At 38.3% G+C, this 19,431-nt stretch overlaps 1 protein-coding gene across 12 annotated transcripts in view; it reads left to right on the top strand.

Moving 5' to 3' along the window:
- Positions 1–19,431, top strand: part of TMEM108 (transmembrane protein 108) — a 473,125-nt gene that overhangs the window by 59,112 nt on the left and 394,582 nt on the right. For 9 of the 12 annotated variants that reach the window (XM_036220011.1, XM_036220014.1, XM_036220008.1 and 6 more), the window contains one exon: positions 10,250–10,377. The exons of the other annotated variants lie outside the window; for them this stretch is intronic. The gene's annotated coding sequence lies outside the window, so the exon portion shown is untranslated. The remainder of the gene's footprint in view (positions 1–10,249; positions 10,378–19,431) is intronic. 12 annotated transcript variants of the gene reach the window in all.

Here is a 19,431-nt window from a genome sequence, read left to right as displayed (position 1 = left end):
TTTTTAAAAATAAAAAGTGCCTAGGTCATAGAATATTAGAATTGATTTTAAATCTTATTGCAGTTCCAATGAACCAGAGTTTTGCAATTTTCAAAGTATCATACAGCTGAAGCTGATCTTTATTGATTGGTTCTATTTTAATTGGCCTTTGACTATTGGAGCCTTAGGATGTTGGACTATCAAGTTCTTACAAATATTGGAGTTTAGCTGCATGGGAGCTGCAGAGGCAGAGGCATCCAAGGGAGTGGTGGGTGCTATGAGGGCATTGAGGGTCCAAGTTGGCTAGTGAAGGTTGGAAAGTGTTTAGCATTTGAGGGGAAGTGAGGGAACCAAGAATAGAGAAGTTAGTTTTCCTAGGAATGGTTGATTGCATGAAGGCATTGTGGAAAGGGTTTGGAAGGAAGGTAAGTAGTAGGAGGTTAGGTTAGGGATGCAGACTCCCAGACAAGTTCTGAGATAAGTTTAGGAAATAAAAGATGACCTTGGTGGCTGGAGGACTTACATTTTGGGTTCTGGGAGATAATGCAAAATTTGGATAATTCAGACTTTCAAAAAGAATTACATAATAATGTATATAATAGAATAAATCTCTGCCTTAGGTGGCAGAGACTTAATGCTCATCCTATCCTGTATGCCTCTCTTCCTGGCCCATGGGAGGTTACTCTTGTCCATCCGTCTTCTGTTTGGATAGGGTCATGTAACTAGTCTGGCCCCTGGGATGTGGGCAAAAGTGGCATATGAAACAAAGTATTTAATTACTACCTTAAAACCTTCCAGTTCTCTCTTTCCTCTGGCATCAGAACCTGAAATGTTCCAGATGATGGAGCTTTCACTAATCTGGGTCCTGGAGTGAGGGCAACATCTAATAGTTGCTCATAGCCCCACTAATGCAAAATGGACATGTTGCATGAGCAAGAAATAATTATCTTATGCTACTGAGATTCGGGGGTTATTACCTCAGCATAACCTAATCTGTCTTGAATGACAACTCAGATGTGCCAATAGGGTAACATTATTTTCTATAACTTATTTTACTGTCAAGTCTGAATCTTGTTGGAGGTTGACAGGGGACTTAAATGTGCCAATTAATAATAATCTCATTTAAAAAATTACACATATATATTTTTTACACACTCAAGCTCTCAGGAACTCTTTTCGCAGCCAACACAGTATCTAGGTATAAAGAGTAACTCATTTGTCCTTGTGGTGGAGGGGAGGACAGGAATTTATGCTTTTCTTGGTCCCTGGATACCCTGCTGACTTCAGCAGCAAAAGTTTAGGGCTAGGATTTCTGCTAACTCAGTCCTACTTAGCTAGATTTTTCTTGGCCTTGCAAGTCTTAGATCTCAACTGTAGCTAAGTCCCATCCAGTAGCCTTGCCCAGGATGTCTGCCTCTGACCCAGCCTCTTCTATAGAGTAACTGTTTCATGGTAGCACCATGCAGGCTTGATAGTCTTTACATTCAGCTACCTTTTATCACCCCCCTACCCCCCAATGACCTGTAGGTATACCTGAATCACTTTTTTATTGCCTTCTTTCTATTTAAGATTTCTAAACTTTCACTGCCTGCTCCCACTGCCTGAGGGAAGGATTAGAGAGACAGGAACGCTGGGCCCTTTGGGGACCAGACAAACTCTTCTTCCTTTATTCGCTCCTCTCCCTAGTCTTCTCTTTCCCCTCCAGATAAGGAATGACCTGTTCTGTCTTGTGGGAACTTCCTCTGAGTCATTTCCTCTCTCATTGGTCTTTAGAATCTTTGTCCTAAGTAGCCCTGCTGACTTTCCCAAGGCATTAAGCTTTATGGCTTGGCCTTAAATGATGAACATGATTTATAGGGTAAGAAAATAAAAACTCAGGTTCACATTTTCAATATAATTACATTAGTGTTTATAAAGCATTTTCTTCCTACTCTCCTGATATTATTGTTATTTGCTGACATAGTTGGTCAAGAGTCCAGCCTCCAGGGTGTGGTGAGCCCTTTGAGGGATGTGCACAGGCTTGGTGTTAATCCTTGTGGTTCAGGTGGATGGATTGACCCAGGGAGCTCCTTCCTCTCTGTGGAACAATATATATAAAATATTTGCCTGCAACAAGGTAAACTCAGAGTTTAACCTCTAATTCCTGTAAAAACTGTGTGGGAAACATGATTATTTCTTTTACATCTGCCAGCTGCCTTGTTTTCCTAAAGACTGTAGCCTAATTTAGTTTAGGTCTTACAGAGTCATGGTTTATTTTAAAACTGGCAAGGATCAAAAGTATAAATGCAAAGACTTTATTTTTGTAACTTTCTTTTTGCCTGCACATTGAGACCCTGGGCGACTTTATTTTTGTAACTTTCTTTTTGCCTGCACATTGAGACCCTGGGCGAATTTTGTCTTATTGAGAGAAATTCTCAGTTTTATACAGAGTATCTTGTCTAATTTTGTATCCCTCCTATGGGATGACCACATAAATATGATTTCCATAGATCATTTTAAAATGAACCCCAAGGAGTCTTAATGCTTTTATACCTTGAGAATGGCTTGATCTGGAGACTCTTAGTTGCTTTTTATGAAAAATAATGATTACTCAAGAGTTTTTTAATACTTTTTTTAGTTTGCTGCTGAATATTTTTAGCCGTGCGTGATCTTGTATTTGTTGAGCTCATGATACTCTGTCTTTCATCTCCCCGCCAAACAATCAAATCATACTTTAAGAATTTACCATCTGTTTTTTTTTACTCTCAGCTGCTGAAACTTTGTGCTAGAAAGAGCTGCTATGTTTCTCTTCTTTGGTGGCAGAGATAATACAGAAGACTCTCCTTTCCTCCTTAGTTAACATGATGATGTTGGGATCATATTCATGAGCAGATGTATGGCATTTTTGACAAACGACGTGTTTCTAAAAGTTGCCTTGGAAGTGAATCTCTTTATTTCAAAACCTATGACCTTATTTATTTGATTGGACAGCTTTTGTGCATTACTTAAAAATTGATCAGGTCTACTTCTTACTTGAGCTACTTCCATGGGAACTAGTTCTTGCAGATTTTGATGCTTTGTGCAGGGGCAATTAGACTGAGTCTTGCTATGGGTTCATGCCATGATCATGTACCTCTAGTTTCTTGCCCTCTAGCTACTCTGATATCACATCATGGGATACTTCTTTGTATTTATGGATATGCAATGCAGAAATTTATTTGATCCACCCTGACCATTGGGAGAGAGGAGCAGATGGATGCATGCTCCCTCTTTTGTCCCAACGCTGGACACTTCTGAGATACAATACATAAAACTACTTGAAAGGTCTTGCTAGATCAAGCAATGGCTGCTCATAGAAATGACGCCTCAGTCAGTAACACTTTCTTGTATTGGCTTTGCCTTCTTGTTTCACTTTCCCTGTCTTGGAGTCCTGCTCTTTAGGAAATATACTCCAAAATATAACCTACCCGTATGGAAGTTTTTGCCTCAGTTTCTGCTTTGAGGAGAACAAAGGCTAAGATAGAATTCCTTTTTAGTGTTTTATCTTGTTTTTTACCCTTTCTCATTAAAGCCTACCAATAGAATCAAACATACAGAGAAGAAACATTACAGTGTGTATGTGTGTGTGTTTGTGTGTGTGTGTGTTAGGATGTGTAACTGCATTCCAAAACCAGCTGTAGTATTTGGTTATCCACATAAAGAGACAGGGAAATAGATTATCCAAAAATTATTTATATTTTATATTAAGATGCACCCAGTCCCACATTTACTGATAGCCAAAACTCATCTTTTCTGCTCCTGGTTTCAAGTGCCTTCCAACCTGATACTTCGTTTATAACTAGGATCTTGTGGTGTAATGATTGGAAAGAGATCTTGGAGAATCTGCACAGCAGATAAACTGACTTAATTATAAAAGTTAAATTGAAATTATCTGCTGCTTGGTATAATTCACATTTTATTCTCATCTATTAATATGAATAATTAAGGCCTAATTGAATTGATAATGAGGATATAATGTGATTTCTTTTTATTTAAAACTGGAAACCTGCCTAATTAGCGGTTCCTAGTTGATACACTATTAAGTGGTTATTATGAGACTGGTCCATATAATTTAGGGGGTTTAAGGGAAAGGGGATAAGAAGAACACCTTCTTAGGTAAAGCTGGACCCTCTCCAAATTCTAGATCTTTGTCATGCAAAGGAAATCCTGATGACTGTTTCAATAATCAACGTCTTGAGAAGAAATTTGTTCCCCTGCTGTAATGGCGTGATTTATAATAAATACACATTTATACATTTATTTAGCCTGCATCTAGATTCCTGGCACAGAGCTCCTAATACCCTTAGAATTTCCGAAGTTAAGTAAGAGAAGGTTGTCTCACATTAATGATGTGACATTTGGAAAGCTCCTAGGTATTCTAAGGATGGGAGCTGGTTGCCAGGGAAACCAACCTTGTGATTGGAAGGTTGGAACTTTCAGTCCCACTACTCCCCAACCTCCAAGAAGGGGAGAAAGACTGGAGATTGAATTCAATTACCAGTGGCCAGTAATTTAATCAACTGTGCCTAAGTAATGCAGCCTCCATAAAACCCAAAAAGGATGGTTGGTGAGCCCTTACTCTATAGGATCTCATGCTACATCAGGATAGATAGTGTCATAATTGAATTACATTATAGACACACACTCAAGTCTCTGCTGAGATGCGGAGAATTGCTCGGTGGCGTGGAGGAAAAAAAATACACACACTTATTGGACCTGCCCAATAAAATAGAATCCTCTCAAAATATCAAAGGAATAGGCACATTAAAAGAGAGCTTTAGAAGAGAGGGTCCTTACAATTTTGTCACTTGCCAGGGATGCTGAAATTGGGGTTCTAGTCACTTGATAGCATGCTCGAAATGATTTTTGTTCTATTGTTGCTCCTTTCTGAGTAAGCAGTAGATGCCATGTGGTTCTAGTATTTTTTTTTCCTTTTGCCAGGACAGGCAAAATTTAGAGAAAATCTGCAATCACCCTTTTTCTTGTGGTTTCATTATGTGGGTAATTAGTCATCATGGAATTCTTTCAATCTTCTATTCAACTTAGATCATTTTATTTCCTTTGGTGAATCATAAGAAATCATGATTGTAAACACGTTCTTTTTTGAGAACTTTCAATAGTATACCAATTGGATAAAGAATTTTATAAGTTGATTGTATTAATTAGGACTATTTTGGTTACAAATAACAGAAAACAAAGTACCAGTAGTTGAAGCAAGATGTTGCGATGTGTCACAGATCTCAAGGGCAGGGGTGGGGCTCGGATACCAGTCTCCAGCAGGCCTCTCTCTTCATCTTTTGCCTGTTCATGTCTTTATTTTTTTCTACCTCATTTCTTTCCTCATCACTTTTCACTGGCTTGCTCTGCTCTCATGGAAAGAAAACATGGCTGTTGACTGGACCTACCTGAGTTTTTCATTTATGGTTTCAGTCATCTGGAAAGTGATAGACTCGCCTTGTTTTTGGTTACCAAATCCTTGGCAAAGGCCTCTGAGTGGTTCAGCATGGATCAAATGCTCACTCTGGAATGGATCTGCTGGCCAGAACAGGCTCTGGGAGGTGATGCCCCAGATATTCTCCTAGACCAACTAACTGGCCAGGGCACATTTTGCACAAGATGATTGGTCCAGAGGTTACCATGTTAATAAAGAAGGGAAAAAGAGGGGGAAGAAGATATTTCCAGAAGAAAGTAGGAGAGGAGTAGAGGTAGCTCTGTGTAGCTACCTCAGTGATCTGAAAGAATTTGACCCCTTATAGTCAGTGAAGTAAAGTTCATATAAAGTACCAAATCTGTTTGGTGCTAGGGAAATTAAATGGTTCCTTTAGAGAAAATAGGGGTGTTTTTAAAATATATAGTTTCCAATTATGACATGGATGAAGTCGATATAACAATTCAATATTAATATCTACTGATATTAAAAACATGTAAATATTATAATGTTGATGGAATATTGGAGTGCAATGAAAACGAAATATCATCATAATTTGGCTTAATTCTATCAGTTACTAAAAGGCTCCTTCAACTAAATATGTATTTCATTTTATTTGTTATTATTAATTGTATAAATAAGTGATCAGGCAGGCTAGCTCTGGTTTGGTATTTTTCTTTATCACTCACTAGGTGGAAGGCCTTGGAAAAATTACTTAACCTTCCTATATTTCAGATTCCTTATCTATTAAGTCTAGAGAACAATTATAGCCTTTTCATAGGTTATAACAAGTATAAAATTAGGTAATACATGCAAAGTGCTTAGAACAGAACCAGCACTGTAGTCAGCATTTGAATGTTGCCAGCATTCAATAAATGCTAGCTGTTATTATTAAAATACTCTTTGAGCATAATTACTTTCTTCAAGATTATAAATGAATGATACAAATGGACTTTCTTGCATACCATTTTGAATTCCATTGAAATGATCACTTAACATGACTTCTTTGAAAAAAGTTCATGAGCTCTATCTCACAGGAAAATACAAAGTAAGAGGTCACTGGTCATGCTTTGAGGACCTGAAGCATAGCCTGTCCTCGTATCCATTAAAACTTCTTACAAGTGTTCCATTTTATATTTTTCTAGTACCTTCTCCCTCTGGACACATGATAGGATTTTATTTTTCACTTACTGGAGGTTAAGTGTGGCCATGTGACTTGTTTTGGCAATGATTCGTAATGTTTCTGGGAAGAAACTTTTAAGAATACAGTAAGCTTTGCCACATCCTCTTTTCCTTTTACCATGACAGCTGGCAAAGTCTAAGACGAGGGCTTCTCCATGAACCTGAATCCCCGACTGACAATTCACAATAGATAGGTAGAATGAACAACAAGGAAATTTTTGTTGTTTTAAACAACTAGGATTTTGCTATTTTTGATTATAATAGAGCTGAAGTCCTTCAAAATGAGGCCTCTGAAAATGAGGGTATCATTAGGCTTTACATCTGGCTGGGCTGGTTCTTCTTTGGCTTATTTCATTCAGGAATGGATATCTGCATAATTAGGATGTCAGTTTCAAAGAACATCACATTATTAAGAGCAAATATTTGAATGCAGGACAAAAAAAAAATCCAAATTTTATGCAACGATGCTATTATTATTTTACAATTCTGGCATCAGTTGAAAATTTATATTAAAGTAATAAATTTCTAATCCAGCCACACAAACGCAGAGCTTATTTTGAAGGCTGCCATCTCTGTTTGTCTGGTAAGGTCTATGCATTCATCATTCTGACACTTCCAAATACTAGAATTAATAAACTATTTTAATTGTTCTGTCTAGTTTTAACCATCCATCTCATCTGCCTTTTTCTTTTTCTGCTTTAATTTATAAGAAATCTATTGAGAAATTCTTTCAAGTTAAGTCATTTGATATTTTTTATCCATCTCGAAGCTTAAGAAGCACAGTTTGGCCCTTTAAAATAACATTTTCTGTCGTTCTTGGGCTAGAACTAAATATAGCTTTGTAGAAAGGACCAGTTTCAAATTTGTGGAAATTTAATTTTACTGAGGCCCCAGTTTCATTGTACCATTTCTTCCATATCCGACTGGCCAACAAAATCTTTTTGTTTTTCCTCAGAAATGTCTCTTAAATCCACTGACAATTTTGCTCCCATTAGGCAGTAATAAGGTTTAGGTTTACCTTATCTCTGGTTCATGAATTTCAAGCTTCCCAGCTGGTCTTCCTGGCACTGTTCTCTCATCTGCCATCAAAATCACCATTCTAGAAATCAAATCCTGGAGGCTCATTATCTGCCCAAGGATGAAATGAATGCTTTAGCATTCAGTGTCTCTTTTTTATTGCATCTTTTCCCCCGACCTCCCATAGTCAAGTCAATTCTCCAAAGACACATTTTTGCTATTTGTTGAAAATTCCATGACTTTTTGTGCCCTGAGGCTCTGCCCATGTTGATTTCTCTGATCTAGAACAGCATTCTTTTCCACCTCGTATTGGTTTGCTAGAGCTACTTACTGGAACAGAATACCACAGACTGGGGGTTTAAACAACGGAAATTTATTTTCTTCCAATTATGGAGGCTGGAACTCCAAGATCAAAGTGTCAGCAGATTGGGTTTCCTCTGAGGCCTCTCTCCTCACCTTGCAGACAGCAACCTTCTCATTCTTTATCTTCCATGGTTATACCTCTGTATGTCCCTGATATCTACTGATGTGTCCAAATCTCTTCTTCTTATAAAAGAAAAATGAGACTGGCTGGATTAGGGCCCATCTTATGGCCTCATTTTAATTTAATCATCTCTTTAATGACCCTGTCCAAATACAGTCACATTTCGAAGTACAGGGGGTTAAGGCTTCAAAATATGGATTTTGGAAGGGACACAATTTAGCCCAACCGTATCATGTTTTCTGACTATTTATCCTTCAAGGTTCGGTTTTCTGGGAGCTTTCCCTGGATCTTCTAGTTACCTACTCCTTGATGCCCATAGCACTTGGTACTTACCTCAATTATCATACTAACTGTACAGTGTTATAATAATTGATTTCTTAGGTTGGCAAACATTTTCTTGAAGAGCCAGGTATAAATATTTTAGGGTTTTCAGGCCAGTCTCGATCACAATAACTCAACTGTGCCATTGTAATTAATGGAGTACAGAGCCCTTTATATGCCCAGATGCCAGTCAATGGGGGCATCATAAACCTCCTCAGTATGAGAGTTTTCTTTCAATTTTATTTTGAATTTAAGGATAGTGAACTCTAACAAAACATCTTCTTTTGCTATGTATTCATTCATTTCTTCTAAAAATCTAGTGTGGCCTGTGGAGCAATGGCACAAATATGTTTTACACTCAGATGTCATTACTTCCTGTGTCATGGTCTGGGTAACTTCACTAGCTGTGGAATCCAGAGAAGATCACTTAATTTCCTTGGAAGCTAATTCTTTACTTTTAAAATGAACAGTTGGACAGAAAATATTTTCAATGAAAGAGCAATTGACATTTTGCTCAACTCAAAGTTACAGGACAATCCTTCTTCCATTTGTGAAACTGTCCTGCACATTGCAGGATGCTTAAAATCTCTGGCCTCTGACCATGACAGCCCCAAATATCCCCAAATATTTCCAAAGAATCTGAGTTTTGAACACTTTGCCTAATTTCTAATGCTTCTTCCAATTCTGGAATTTTATGATTCTTGTTATTTTTTACAGTTAAATATATGACAACTGACTATCTGAAATCTAAGCTAATCAGAAAGCTCAGATGATGGGTTTTTGTTTTGTATGTGTTTAGAGAGTAGATATTGATTGTTCTGACTTTATTTTTATATTATGAGAAGACAGATGATATACAAGTAACTTGTGTTAATTCTGAAATGATCCATGCCAGGCACATCTTTGGGTTACCTTAGATTTAACCAATCTCTAATCCTTCTGCAATTTCCAAAATGGTAGCCGTTAGCCGCATGTGGCTATTTAAAACTAAATTCAGATTAAATAGAAGTAAACATTCAGTATCTTAGTTACAGTAACCATATTTTGCCACACATGTGGCTGACTTGTGGCTAGTGGCCATCATGTTAAATAGCAGAGATATAGGACACCTCCTTCAACACAGAAAATTCTAACAGAAAGTTAACTGTCCTAGTCTAAGTAGCTAAAGTTGATTCAATTTATATCATGCAACGTTTTATTTTTATTTTATTTAGCTCATTTTAATACTGAGAACATCATTGTATTTTAACTATTTAGCAATTCAGCAAGAAAACTTTTCTCCAACCCATTTAGGAAGGCTGAAAGTTTACTACAATTAGTAAAATATGCATTTGGCAATTAAAATATTTTAAAATTTTATGTGAATGATCACAATCTAGAATAAACTGTAGCCTAGATTTTTACATATGGAGGCTTAGTAAGACTTACTTCTCTTGTTCATGAGCCTTACCAGTGTGGGTATTTCCAATCATCTATTCTTTCTTGAATATGTTTGGAGTCATTAAAGACTAAAAGAGTCACTCTGATTTGGTACAAGTTTTTTGATTGTATGAGTTCACTTGCTGTAAAAGTCTTGCTTACTGCATGATGTCAGGATTAAAAAGCTTATGTCTGGGGGGGCCTCTCTCACTTGCTTTTCCCTCCTGGAACCTCATGTCTGTATACTGTCCCAGAAGGCAGGACTAGGGCTTGAAATCGTAGGGTAGATGAGGCAAGTGTGAGATCACAGGTAAGTTGATGAGTCCCTCATGACAACATGTGCTATGTTTTAATTAGTGGAGCTTTTCTTATCTCCATGACTGTATTTTAATTGCTCACAGGGCAGCCTCACTTCCTAGATGAAGGCTCACAGAGTCCCTCGGAGGCCCAAGAATGACTCACTGCTGCTTATCCAAAGGTTCCAGATGGTTTCCTGCTACTGAAGCTTTAACTCAACTCACAGTTATAGGTAAGAGACCTATAGTGAGAAGCCAATTGGATTGTCAGGACCTTTATACCAATTTCTAACTGTGAGAATCCATTTGTCTTCAGATAGCCCTTTAAATGGGTAAATAATCTCTTGTATTTGTGCAGTAATCATAGCTGGAACTGATAGAATGCTTACATTATACCAGGCAGTGGGCTAAGATGTTTGCATATATATTTCACTTATTCCTCCCAGCTGGATGAGGAGGGTTCTACTTTTATCCCTGGTCTCAGAGATGTTAAGTAACCTACTGAAGGTGACACAGTTAGGAAGGTGTAGAGCTCAAATTTAAACCTAGGCAGTCTGGTTTTAGAGTATATGTTGTGTACACACACACACACATGCACGCACACGTTTGATGTACTTTTCTACTCCTATCTTTTTCACAATCCTATGAGGTATAAAAGACCCGAAATAAAGCCAAAGAAACAGAGACCCCCAACAGCAGAGAAGTTAAATGTCAAAGCTCCTAAACAAACCGACCCTCTTGTCTTCAGACAAGACCATGCCCATAACATAGCATGACAGCTCCACAGAGGGAATGAGCATAAACGTCAGAGGAGAAGACAGAGAAGCAAGGCCTCTGAAGGGAAGCAAGAACGTGTCTGTATGACAGACTCCTGCCAATTAAACTACTCTCTTGGTCAAGAGTAGTAGAGACTCAGGTAACAGAAATGGGATAGTTATTCTAAAGCTACATTTGGGGCAAAGGTGGTTGAGAACTTTCAAGAAAATCTACCTAAGGGGTTTGGTCTTCTAAAGCCAGGAGGTAGAGACTGAAATCTGAGGCAGTTCAAGGTGTTTAAGGAGTTCGCCCTTTGGACTCCTCTACAATCAGGCCCAGCTCCTCCAGTGCAGGGGTTCCCAACCCCTGGGCTGCAGACTGGTACCAGTCCGTGGCCTGTTAGGAACTGGGCCACACAGCAGGGGGCAAGTGGCGGGCAAGTGAGTGAAGTTTCATTTGTATTTGCAGCCTCTCCATAATACTAGCATCACCACCTCAGCTCTGCCTCAGATCATCAGATTAGATTAGATACTCATAGGAGCACTGGTCCCTGGTGCCAGAAAGGTTGAGGACCACCGACCTAGTACATCCATTTCTTCAAGGATTCCCATTTTGGCCTCATACCACCAACTGCCTTATTCTCCCTCTATTTCTGGTTCCAGTAATGAGAGATGGAATCTAATTGGCTCAGCAAATATTCATCATCTCTGCTTGGGCAGAACCTCCAGTCCTCAGGAGGACTTGCCATAGGCAGATGATTAGCTGTCTTTGTGTCAGGTGCCCACCAGGCCCAATCAGCTGGCCTGGAGGGGTGGGACAGGATATAGATGGGTGGGAAAAATAAATGGAAAATCATCATCTAGACAGAACTTTCAGTAGAGTTCCTTCCCTCAGAATAACCTAGGGTTCAGAGGAAATGACATTATTGTCATTTTTTCAGAGAAAAAATACCACACTTTCGTACAATTAGATTAAAATTCATTCTTGTCTAATGGGCATCTACGTTTTGGGAGGTGATTTGTCAGTTTTCTCCTGGTTACCTAATTGCACAGCTGACCAATCCAAAGTGTTCATTCCCTCTCCTCCCTCTCTTGCATATTACATTAAGTAAAATTCTTGTATTAATTTTTTTCACATGGAAGCTTCTGAGACTCTAAGTCACCCCAAAACATGACAACCATATCTAAAGGTCCCATTTGGGATTTTGATTGAGGCTCTCAGGGCTTAAATTCTTATTCTCTATTATGTTCTCCACCAAATTATCAATCTCACATAAATTCTAAGAGGGACTGATGCAGGACAGGGCAAATCCTCCCCCAGTGGGGACTCGTGTCCTATGCCGAAAGAGGGGGTGGGGAGTAGTAGATGCCTCTTTCCTATATTATTACTAATGTTTATTGCTGGCTTTCATTCTACCTAGTGATTCTCAGCCCTGGCTATACAGTAGACCACTCTAGGAACTTTAAAAGTGCCGCAGTCTATGGCATACCTATGAAAATTACGATTTAATTGTTTTGTCAAGGCCTTGAAAGTTTTAAAAAGCTCCCCAGCTGATGTTAATGTACACCCAGGGTTCATAACCACAGAGTGGTCCCTGACCAGCAGCATCGGCATCATCTGGTGACTTAAAAGAAATTCAAACTTTGGGTCTTATGCCAGACCTCAGACCTGCTAATTTAGAAACTCTGTGTGGGGAGGGGCTCAGCAGTCTGCATGATAACAAGACCCCCAGGTGATATTGATGTGGGCTCAGATTTCAGAACCACTAGTCTACATGGAGCTGTTTAATTTGTTGTAACTCTTCATAGAACCATATCCCATGCCTTGCCTCTGAACTAAGCCTTTTGTAGGTGGCCTTTTGAATCACATTTGCCACCCATCCTAAGAACTGCTTTGGTCTGTCTTATGGCTTGACAGGTTAATCATTTAGATTATTTTGGCAATCTTCGGCTCATTTATTCATGATTATTAATTACCAAAATAAAATAGCTAAGTCTAGTCCTCTCAGTAGGCTCCCTTTATTAATTCTTTCTTAACGTGATTGTTTTCCTGATCGTTTCAGACAATCATTTTCTCCCCACACCTGTTCCATGACATGATAAATTGGCCAGGTATTAAGTGGCTTTTCTATCTTCATCTGCCATGATGAGATTTTCTGGTTTTGGTAGAGGGAGAAAACAAAGGATTTTTGATGATAAATATCTTTTACAAACACATAGAGTGTGGTGCTCTTGCCATAAATGCAAACACATATCATTACAGTATATCACATAGGATCTAAAATTCAGGATGCAATACAGTCATTGATATTGTTTTGTGATTGTCTCTTTATGAGTCTGTCCTACAGTAAATACTGAGCTTCCAAGGAGGGATGGAGTGCATATCTTATTCGTTATGTCTCACGGAATGACTGATGTGTAGTAAAAATTGAGCACAGGTTTGGTGAATGAATAAAAGAATGAATGAATAATGATGTCATCCAACACGAGCTGCTCATATCTGATCATCATATTTATTTTGTCTGGAGGTCATACTATAGAAAATTCGTTGTTGACATAATCCAAAGGCAAAAGTCAGACTGGGATATGAGAATCCTTTGGGTGATATAATGATGTCTAGGAGAGGAAAGGGGGATACTGCCTGGGTTTCAAGTCACACCCCTGTGGGGATTCTCACCACCCCTGGGTAAGCTTGGGAAGGCTCAATGCCTCCCTGTCAGCAAATGGGGTAGAGGGCATATCTTGGCATGCCAGAATAATAATAATAATAATAATAATAATAATAGTAATCATAATCATATAATAATAATAATTAATATAATGATAATAGAACAATTATAATAATTAAGGAGTCAAAATACACTGGTGGGTTTCCTTGTTAAGAGTGCGACCCCTTAAAAATACACTGGTGGGAAAGCAAGGTTTTTCTATCCCTGGGGGCTGAGATACCTGGGGGTGGGTGGGGTGGAGGAGAATTATGGGAGTGGTCACCCATTAGGAGCATATTCTCCCCAGAATCCTCCTTGATGATAGGTTATTTAAATTTTTTTATTTAAGACTATAATGAAAAGTCACTGGAGCAGTTGCATTACAGAGAAAGTTCTCAAAAGATGGCACTAAATCAGCCCCTCAGTTCGGACCCTGGCTTCACTTGTGACTGGGGCGGGCGTGTAAAAAGAAAGGGTGGCTATAAAGCTAAGAGGAAGGTTGAAAAAGGAAGCCGTCTGAAAACCGAAGGGTCACGTCTCCAGGCAGGCCATTTCCCCATCACAGGTCAGGCTAAACCAGCCTGAGCTTATACTGGGGGAGGGAGATTGGAGCACCTGATTATGGGATGAATGAGATGGTCTTCTGATGACTGAGTCCTCACAGAATATAGGAAAGTCCCTGAAAGCACTTAAATTAATAAGGAATGTTGGGCTTATAAAGATTTTAGTTTTAGACTCAAAATAAAACTTTCTGCCTCTGTGACCCACGCATGGGCACCATTTGGCATGGTGGTATGATGAAAGGCAAAGAACCTGGAACTGAGGGAAACACGAAAGAACCATTTCCGCCCATTTTTAGCTTGAGGACACAATAACCTTTTTCTTTGATGAATGATTTGGATTTGGGGTCTCTCGATAACTCTAGTCAATTTTTCCATCACCTTCTTTTTCTTTCATACTTCCTCTACCAGCCCCCAAACCATTTACTTCTATTTTATTTACCCTAACTTATCCACGTTCAACTCTCTCCAGTTTAATGGCTATCTTCCATTTCCAGACCACTTGCACCAGGATGCAGTGATTGTAAACAGTCTATCACTACATGAAAATGTCTTATTTTTCACCCAAAATAGTGCTCCCAGCACACACAAACATTTTCTTAGCATCCAGAAATGAAGACTTTCTGGTTATTATGAACTTACGTGGGAAAACTGGCCATTAGAAATCCCCTTTCAATTCCTACTGTTGTCCACGGTAGCTCCTGCCTTAGGGCCTCTAGTATCTGAAATATTCTTCTTCTCCCTTTTCACTGAGATAATGCCTATTCATCCTTCAGAGTTCGGTTCAAATGTAGTAATTGCTATAGTAGAGAAAATGACAATGCTGATATTTTTGTATTTGTTTCTAGTTTTAGCGCCATTATTTTAATTTTCAAAAGTATCAGCATAGTGGTTAAGAGCATGGGCTCTGGAGCTAGGCAACCTAACATTGGATTTTAGCTTTGCTATTGACTGTGTGACCTTGGGCAAGTTTCTTAACCTTGTTGAGCTTCAGTCTCCCTATTTGTAAGTGCAAATAATACTAGTACCCGCCTCATAGGGTTTCTTTTAACTGTCAAATGAATAGTATTTCTTTTTAAACTTGATTTGATTAAAAAATAGAAACTTAAGTATTTAATACATTTCCAATACAAACACATTTAAACCTATTACAAAAAAGAAATGAGAACATTAAATTATGGAAAAAACATTAGACATACATTTTTCTGCTATAAAAATATAACTAGTAGAAATAAAATATTATAAAAATATATTGATGGTACATAAAAATGACTGAAACTTCAATAATAATAAAACATTTGTTACAAAATAATTTTTTATTTTTTAAAAAACTTTGTTCTTAAAAAACAAAAAATGACAATCATGTCATTATTGAAACTCCAGAGTATTTTTTGCAGAATTATCTAACTGTTGGAAGCTCTGGTCTGTGAATGTCCAGAAGGAATTTAAAACCAGCACATTTTCTTTCTGACTTTCGTGTCTTTGAGTAATAGCATTTCTTAATTGAAACTTTGACAAGATGTATTTGAACATTTTCCCTTATAGGAACTACAGGATCTCCCTGTCTCCCCATTTTTTTTTTTAATATACTGAGGTAGAGTTTGTGTTTCAAAGAAAGAATTTCTGGTTTATTTTGGTCATCCTTAGATTTCTCATGTATAGATAAAGATTCTAGTGCAGTTATATATAAATATAGAAACTGCCGCCTTCCTATTCCACTCTTTTTGGTATTTGTCCACTGTCATTTCTCTTTTATCTTTTGTATCCTGGAGGGATAAAAGAACACTTTCATAATGATTGCAACTTGGATTCAAAACTTTAATGCAGAATACAACTCTTGATATTCCTCAAGACATGATTCTGGCTTTAGTTTTTTTACAGATGCCAGCATAATAACATAGCAACAAAATATGAGTATATTGGTACTTAAAGATTCGAGGATACACTGGATGCCAGAATACCAGACAGGTTTTGCAATCAATTTTCAAATGTTCTTTCCTTAAATAATCCTCTTTCCTCACTCTTCAAAGTAGATTAAATCTCTACGTTATAAACTAGCAGTCGGCAAATGTGGCCCTTGGGTCAAATCCAGCTGGCCTCCTGTTTTCATTAATAAAGTTTTATTGCAACACAGCCATACCTGTTCATTTACATATTGCCTATGGCAACTTTTTTACAATATAATGATAGGGTTGAATAGTTGTGACAGAGACTATATGGCCCACAAACTTAAAATATTTCATCTTTTTTCCCCCATATCTTTTGATATATGTATGTATATATGTATGTATATATATATTTATGTTTAGTTTTCAACTACAGTTGACATATAATACTCAATGAGTTTCAGGTGTACAACATAGTGAGTAGACATTTATATAACTTATGAAGCGATCACCCTGATAAGTCTAATGTCAATCTGACACAATACATAATTATAATATTACTGACTATGTGTATGGAAAAGGTAAAGGGATTAAGAAGTACCAATTATGGGTTATAAAAAATAGTCATGGGGATATAAAGTGCAGTATAGGGAAAGTAAAGTGTAATATTTACTCTTTGATTCTTTACTGGAAGTTTGTCAATCATTAGTTCTCTATACTTTTTCTTTAAAACCCAAATGTGATATATCATGTGATATTTTATTAAGGTTAATATCTCACACTATTTTTTAAGTTCCATGAGGTCAAAAACCATGGTTGTTATTCTCACTATTACATTCCTAGAATCTAGACTAGTAATGGCACATAGCAGTTGCTTAATAAATGCTTGTTAATTAAATAATTAGATGATCATTTGGGAGCAAATACTGCCTCTGGGGTGAATCTACATTTCTGTTTAAACTAGTGAGATATAATGGTGAGTGCTAAATGGGATAATACACCAAGCATTTAGCATAATGTCTAGTACATGGAATGTGTCGAATAAATGATAGCTCTTATTAAGGTCCTCTAAATACCTTTTAAATCCCCATGGAGGCTTTGCCACCTTTGGAACAGCCTTATAAATGCACACAAATATTAGGAACTGCATTCATTCTCGGGCACTCCTTTATTTTAAAAAACTATTAAGTGGCTACTCCATGCCTGGTAAAGCCACTTTTCTTATTTCATGGCTTCTGAGTTTTACCACTTTGGTAATTTTTTATAGGTCCTTGTCAATGATGTATCTTCTAGAAAAGAGGATCACAGGAGAAGTTAGCAGCCCTACCAAAGATTGTGTCAAATCGACATTTGTTTGCTTGTTGATCAGGGCTGTGCCTCGAAATTGCCTGTGGCACTGTTGAAAATACTGATATTTGGGCTCCAGCCTCAGAAGTTCTGTTTTTTTTTTTTTTTGGTCTAGTTTGCTGCTTTTAAAGCTTTTCAGGTAATTTTAACATGCAGTCAGGAGTGAGTTTCATCACTTAAGAGGTATTCAATGAATATTTGTTCTGAGAGACTGAATATACGAACGGATAATGGCCAGAGCAGGTATAACGAAAGAACTCCGACCCACAACCTCTGCACTAACTGACCTAGAAGGATGGAGACTCAGTCAATAAGTGCCAGCTTTTCTATTTTTTAAACCTCCCCAAACTCAGGACCAACCAGAGAAAGTCAAACACACCCCTCAAACAAATTGGATAGGATACACTGCTTCTAGTTAGCTCATTTTTGGCATCCCATGCTACCAACCTCAAAACGGTACACATGAAGTCTTCTCTTTTTTCTCTACGAAGCTTTCCTATTACCCTGCTTGTGTTTAAGTTTCTGCCAAATGCAAGTGATGGTGGCTTACTCCCTTGCTATGCCAAACTCTGAATAATAACCTCTCTTTGTTCTCTTTTGGGTGGTCTTCACTTATTTCCATTTATTGTTCTTGTTACTTAACTAGTATTGCACATATAAATAACATGATTTGGCTTCTCTTATAACCAGGAGAATCACATAGCAGAATCCCACTGGGATTACCCTAGATAAAAGCTGGAATGAATATAAGGATTCAGAGTGTCTCAGACAACCCAAGGGCAGGGGCTAGTTGGGTCTCAGAAACCCCGAAATGGAAGGCTATTGGGCACTAGGAAATTTTCCCACCCTGTCTCGTCCCCATTTTTCTCTCTGCATCTGCTTAATTCTTTCTTCTTGGTCCAAACTACCTGTCTCTATTTTTCAGTCCACATGGCAGAATAACCACTGCCAACAAATACCAGGTTTGCATCTCCTCAATTAAAGACAGACGAGCAAGGCCGACTTGCACCTCTTATTCCACTTCCACATTTCCAGAAAGGATCTCACTGATGCGTGTTGGGGAGGTTCTTTTCCTTCTGCCCTACTGTAACCATGTTGACTTCTGGGAGGAGGTCAGTTCCCACAGTAAGCAGAGAGGGTGGCTGAGGGAAATACGTCAGCAATGCAACCTTTATGATAAAAAAGCAGTTTCATTTAAATTTTAGGCTTTACAAAACCCCGCGTACAGGAGTTTTTCAGTTCCCTAGTGGTTCTGGCCTCCTTTGGTATGGATTATTTTGAATACCTTGTACCTGCAATTCCATTCTCAGGCATCTTGGGGTCATTTGAACATTTTAAGGAAAATTGTCCTTGAGACCATGGTGCCTCAGAGAGTCTCATGGGTGCCTCTCCACCTTCTAAGCGTATATGCCCATAGAAGTGTGCTAGCTATGTCCACACCCCCACCATCTCCCAGTGTCCCTTAGAAATACACTTCACCCATTACTTGACAAGGGATGTTCATGTCCAAACAACTGCTATGACCCATATTATCATTTGGGGGGAGCTTTATATCCTTACCCAGCAGACTTAGGGTTTGAACAACCGTTTGAAGCACCCCAACTTCCCACTGTACCTATCTTCACTCATCCAAAATGATGCTATTCTCCCTCACTTGCCCCTCCCCTCATGAACCCACGGGGATGCAGAGTCAGCATGGAGGTACTAGGGGCAGAGTAAGAAAATTTCTTGAAGTGGAATGAGCTCAGAGCCATCTACTTCTAATCAACTCAGGCACTAAATTCTGGGCAACACAAGGAGGCAATTAAGCATAAGTGTATGTCATTTGCTTTGTAGGTGAATATAAATTGCAGGGACTAGAGTTTTTGAGACACTGTTCAAGCCAAAACTAGGGCATACTGTACTGCTCCCATCAAATCACATACCATAAGTACAGAGGAGCCCTTAGAATTAAACCCAAAATTGATACTTTCAAAGGAAGCTTGGAGAAAAGTACTGCTTCAAAAACGTTCCAGCCACAATGACCATGGA

This window comes from Rousettus aegyptiacus, unplaced genomic scaffold (genome assembly GCF_014176215.1).
Source record: "Rousettus aegyptiacus isolate mRouAeg1 unplaced genomic scaffold, mRouAeg1.p scaffold_m13_p_4, whole genome shotgun sequence".
Lineage (NCBI taxonomy): Eukaryota > Metazoa > Chordata > Mammalia > Chiroptera > Pteropodidae > Rousettus > Rousettus aegyptiacus.
Note: the sequence above shows the minus strand (reverse complement) of the source record. Positions and strands in the feature narration are given on the sequence as shown.